This window comes from Helianthus annuus, chromosome 8, assembly GCF_002127325.2.
Source record: "Helianthus annuus cultivar XRQ/B chromosome 8, HanXRQr2.0-SUNRISE, whole genome shotgun sequence".
Taxonomy (NCBI): Eukaryota; Viridiplantae; Streptophyta; class Magnoliopsida; order Asterales; family Asteraceae; genus Helianthus; species Helianthus annuus.
In genome coordinates, this window is record NC_035440.2 from 120,724,936 (window position 1) to 120,731,185 (window position 6,250).

Consider the following 6,250-nt stretch of genomic DNA (forward strand, 5'->3'; position numbering starts at 1 on the left):
AGAACCCGACACAAACAAGTTCTCCACAGTTTGTTATTCAGATCTCTATTCGGTCATCTTTCCAAAACTACAACACACGATAACTTTAAACTTTATAGTGTGTGATTTGACCAGGAGGTGATTTGCTACTTTTAATAAGCTGTCATAGTTGTCAAATTCGATTTCAACAAATCTTTTCCTTTCCCGTCAATTTCTAGAACATTCTCCGTAACATGAAGACGTGTCGGGTTCTTCTACTGGTGGTATTTTAATGAAGTATTGAAGATTGAATGTGCAAACCCAACCGTTTTTTACTACGGAAACGATGCCTATGCGAAATACAAACCGCAATCTTTTGACTATGGGAAACACAAGTTTTCTTTTTGAGCTTGATGGATGTCCGTTATCTCAGTTGAGGCGGGCATTGTTTAAATCTGAATATAAGTAGATGTTACGTGTAACTTCATTAAACCAAGAACAAAGCCTATTTCGAAACACATGTGTTCGTATCAGCGTTGTTTATCACCCTGTGTGAGCATTGGAAACCCGACAAACAGTCTTGACAACTGTGACAGCTTATCTATATGTGTGTGTCACATCCATCCTGTTATAGCAATCGATATGATTAATTTTACGGATTTTTTTCTAATTAGCGTTGTTAACTACCAAAAGAATGCATACACAAATAGTTCTAGTGGACGAAGCAAAGAGACCGTTGTGTATATGAATCACGTTTTTTTCTAATTAGCATTGTTAACTACCTAGAAATTGATATGGTGAGTTGGTAATCAAAATCAAGATGTCAGACAACGTGCCTTTCGAGATCCAAGAGGAAATAATCAAACGGCTTCCAGTAAAATCACTGATTCGATTCCGATCAGTCTCCAAATCATGGAAAGTTGTTGTTGTTATTGTGCCTATCTCGGTTGTTCAGTACTTTCGTGATAATAAAACAAGCAATAATCAAACGGCTTCCAGTAAAATCACTGATTCGATTCCGATCAGTCTCCAAATCATGGAAAGCTGTTGTTGTTATTGTGCCTATCTCGGTTGTTCAGTACTTTCGTGATAATAAAACAAGCAGGCATTGATTTTGCCAAGATTGAAGGAAAGAATCTGGCCATAAGCGTTGTGGATTCTCAGCGTTATTCGAATGTAAATGGATCGAGTGATACGCTTATCTATTCTGGTCAAGGTGGGCATGGTTTGTTCGGGAGTAAATCACCAACCAAAGATCAACAACTTGTGAGTGGGAATATGGCTATAAAGACGTGTCGGGTTCTGCTAGTTATTCGGAATGTTTTGAATCATCACAGAAGACGTGTCGGGTTCTGCTAGTTATTCGGAATGTTTCGAATCATAACAGAAGACGGATGCGGTTTGCATATTCAATCTTCGTTGCTTCATTAAAATTACAAAACACGATAAAATGTTTGGAATCAATTCAAAACCCTCACCCTGAAAATCAACCAGAAACCAAAGGAAAAAGGGCAGATAATGGCTGATGATTCTTCGTTGAGGAAACCAAACGTAGACGGAGATGATAGGCCTGGTAACCGGAAGAGAAAAAACCCTAGTGACGTCGTCGACGATTATGAGCGGATATTGGCCATTATTCGACCGAGTAATCAATTGTATTTTTTTAGTTGCTTCTCTTGTTAAGTTTCTGAACCAACCTAAATCCACAAATTCCAACAGTTTCTTCGTAGATTCCATCCGGTTTGCATATTCAATCTTCATTGCTTCATTAAAATTACAACACACGATAAAATGTTTGAAAATTGCATCAATTCTCCTATATCAACATACTCTTCTCCAGACGCTATGTTGTTATGAATGACAACTTGAGGGGTCTAGTTAACTTTCAGATTCAGATTCAGATTCAGGAAGCATATGATTTGTCAAAAAACATGGTCAATGTAGTAAAATGTGAGCTTTTACACCAACCATATCGAAATCCACAAATTCCAACAGTTTCTTCGTAGATTCCGTCCGGTTTTCAAAGCCGGTTGATGAAACCGAAACTGTTATTTCTGTTGTTGAGTACTTCTGAGATCTGAACCAACCGAAATCCACAAATTCCAACGTATACAGGTGCAAGAGAATGGCGAGTTATTTTCAGTTATTTCTGTTGATCCACAAATTCCATTGTTTAAATAAGAATCAAGTTCTCAAGACAAGGATCGTTCTAATAGATTAAAGAGAATAAACCATTTTTTACCAATTTTTACCCATAGTATACGAGCCGTATAACAATATATGGCCCGTATACAATCATCGTATACATTGTATACGATCGGTAAAAAAAATTTTACCGAGAGTATACGGCCGTATAAACCGTATACGGCCCGTATACATATGGTAAAAAATGGTAAAAAACCTCTGTAATCTATTAGAACGATCCAATAAACGAAGAACAAAGCCTATTTTCAAAACACAGGTTCATACAAGTGTGTGATTCAGCCAAAATGACATCTAGCATCTCTATTCGGTCATCTTTATATAGTGTGTGATTTGACCGGTTGTATTCAGTTATCTCTGTTGAATTCGATTTCAACAAATCTTTTCCTTTTCCTTCAATTTCTAGAACATTCTCCGTAACATGAAGAGAAAAAACCGCAGTGACGTCGTCGACGATTATGAACGGATTAAATATAAAAGTGCCGAGAAAGAACTATAAGCAGAAACTCACCTGATAACAAATAATCAGTTCAAACTTTCAACAATCGACATCTGATAATGGCTGATGGTTCTTCGTTGAGGAAACCAAACGTAGACGGAGATGATAGGCCTGGTAACCGGAAGAGAAATCAATTGTATTTTTTTAGTTGCTTCTCTTGTTAAGTTTCTGAACCAACCAAAATCCACAAATTCCAATAGTTACTTCGTTTTTACCGTCCGGTTTCCAAACTCTTTCACTCAAAGTTAATATTCACTATGGTGGATGCAAGCATAAAGTTAGAAAAATACTCGCATAACCAGAAACTTACGGGGCCGAACCATAAACTCGCATAACCAGAAACTTAGGGGGCCGAACCATAAACTCGACTAATATGCATATATTAGATTAGTTGATGTTAATACATTTTTTTTATGTAAGAAATATATATATATATATATATATATATATATATATATATATATATATATAATAAAAGGAAAATACATCAAATAATTATACTAAAGTTTGGCACATAATTTGCCGCCCTTTTCTGTTGCCTTCTTTCTTTTGGTCGACCAAGCCCAACAAACATAAGATCCCAGCCCCAACATTACCCATCGGTCCATCTCTCCTAAACCGCCAAACTCTCGAGTGAGTTGTACGTATACATGTTTTTGTTAATAAAAGTTTTTCGCTCGTATATGGGTCGTATACAATCTTTATTAATTTTTTATTCGCTCGTATGCTCACGAGCACTATTTTATGTCTTGTATATGGGTCGAATAACGTTATACGACCCATATACAATTAATATCACACCCCAACCGATGGCGGAAACATCGGAATGAGACGAAAAAAATCGCTCAAAGCATCATAACACTAATTGTGACAATATAATTAAATTAAAATTTCATTAAATACTAAATTGTCATACAAGGTTCAAACATGATCAAATTGTATCAAACATCAAATCAAAAACATTGTTTATTCTAAGGTGTGTTCTAAGTTCACCCTAGCTTGTTTCTTCATCACTTCGCATATCAACCTGCAACATGTATTAAAATAATGATCAACAAAAATGTTGGCGAGTATACAAGTTTGATACATAGCATAATAAGAATAAAATGTTTAAACGTGCTCATATCCAACATGAATAACACATACAAGTTACTAATATGCTCAACTAGTGTCACCATTTGTCAAACCAAAGTTTCCAATGCAATCTTGACTTTCCACAACGTCGAAACGAAGGGAGTTTAACATGTTTTACTTAACAATTGTGAGGACCGGTAGTTCGGTTCTAGATTAAACAACTCAGGTCGAATCTATCAATGTAGAAGTGCGGAATCCATATACAGTGTAGAAGTAGAATCAACAACGAGTTCAACGTTTAAAGCTTCCATTCTCATTAATGATGTGCAAAAGTACAAAGATCCAGTGAGAATTGACAAGAGCTCCGCCTCAAAGACAACACATGAACTTTTTTTTACAAATGAGATCCAAGTCTCCTATTTATAGGCGGGCTAGCTGTGAGAGAATCTGTCTTCCGATCGGATGGTCATCCATTCGGATGACCTTAGCCATCCGATTGGATGGGCCTTACAAAACATGTTACGGTTCCGTTTTCACCCAGGTATAAAATACAATACACACAAAACTAGACAATGACACTAACAGGAAAAAATATACACTATGTACAGACGGAAGCTACAGACATAGTGCATCTACAACAATACCCCAAGACTCAAGGGCGGGCGTTAATCCTATAGCGTTATAATTGTTAATGTAGGCCTGATCGAAGTTAATGAGCATATAGACAGAAATGTATACATAGCATATGAGATTAACAAGTATCAAAATGTTTTCATGCTCAAATTTGGACAGAGTGTGCATATAAACAAGTTTCAAGTGTTGCGTGTTTTTTTATATTGTACATGTTGCACCCAAAGTGTTTAAGACGAAAAAGGGATCGAGTATACTCACAGCTTTGTGTGGGAATTACACTTAGACCGCGAGTAAAGTTTGATGAAGTCTCGAGATCACGCTGAAATAGTTCAATGAGAGTATAAGATTACTGATGTGGAAGTGTGTCAGATCAGATCGTTAAAATACGCTAAATTAAACAAGTTAAAACACATGACAGTCGGTTCGTACGAAGGGGCTTAGTCCCTTCGTACGAAGGGAGTCTCCTGATTGGTACGAACGGGCTGTTAAAGTGCGATACGAACTAATTTTGAATGCTAAACGATAAGGTAAATGATTGTGACAGTAAATAAAATTATTGGGTGTGAAATCCGGGGTTAAAACAGAAATGGAAACAGTTCGGTTTGGTTAGCAGTGTGGGATCATATGAACGGGCGTAGTCCCTTCATATAGACCACTATGTTTGTTATGAAAATCTCAGTTTTTATCTGATTTGGTTGAAAACGTTGAAGTATTTGTTTAATTTATAGATAAACGTTTAAATGATAACAGATGAGTGTGTGAACATAATCGAAATTAACAGAAAGTATGAACTGAAGTCCCTTCGTACGAACGGGCATAGCCCCTTCGTACGAATGGGCATAGCCCCTTCGTACGAATGGGCATGAGAAGTAAAACAGCTATCTCTATCAGATACAATAGATAAAGGAATTCCATGTAATGAAACTATTTCATTTACATATAGCTTGGCTAACTGTTCCATACTGAAAGTTTCCTTCATTTGTAAGAAATGGGCAGATTTGGTTAAACTGTCAACAATCACCCAGATTGTATCATTACCTTTTCTTGTCTTAGGTAATTTGGTAATAAAGTCCATTGTTATCAATTCTCATTTCCATATTGGCATTTCTAATTGTTGCAATAACTGTGAGGGTTTCTGATGCTCAGCTTTAACTTGTGAACAAGTTAGACATTTAGCAACATAGTTTGCTATATCCTTTTTTATTCCTATCCACCAAAAATTCTTTCTTAGATCTTGATACATCTTATCACTTCTGGGATATATCGTATACTTAGACTTATGAGCTTCTTTTAGAATTTTGTGGCGTAGGTTTCCTTGTTTAGGTATCCACATCCTTTTCCTATGGAACACCAAAATTCCATCTGATCCTTGTTCTAATTCCTTAATCATTCCTTTTAAACCTTCAGCATCATCCTTGAATGTTGTTTCCTGTACCTCTCTAATTTGCTCATTTAAATCAATCTGCAGATTTAATTTAAGAGAGCGTACTCATTTCGGCTTTTCATGATACTTTCGACTTAAAGCATCAGCTACTACATTAGCTCTTCCAGCATGATACTGGATATCACAATCATAATCACTAAGAGTTTCCATCCAGTGTCTCTGTCTTATATTTAATTCTTTTTGCCCAAAAAATATAACTTAAACTCTTATGATCGGTATAGACAACAAATTTATTTCCATATAAATAGTGTCTCCAAATCTTAAGGGCAAAAACTATGGCTCTTAACTCTAGATCATGGGTCGTATAATTCTCTTCATGTTTCTTAAGTTGTCTAGAAGCATAAGCTATAACCTTTCGGCGTTGCATCAACACACATCCGTATCCTAACTTAGACGCATCACAATAGACTATAAAGTCTTCAGTTCCTTCTAGTAATGCG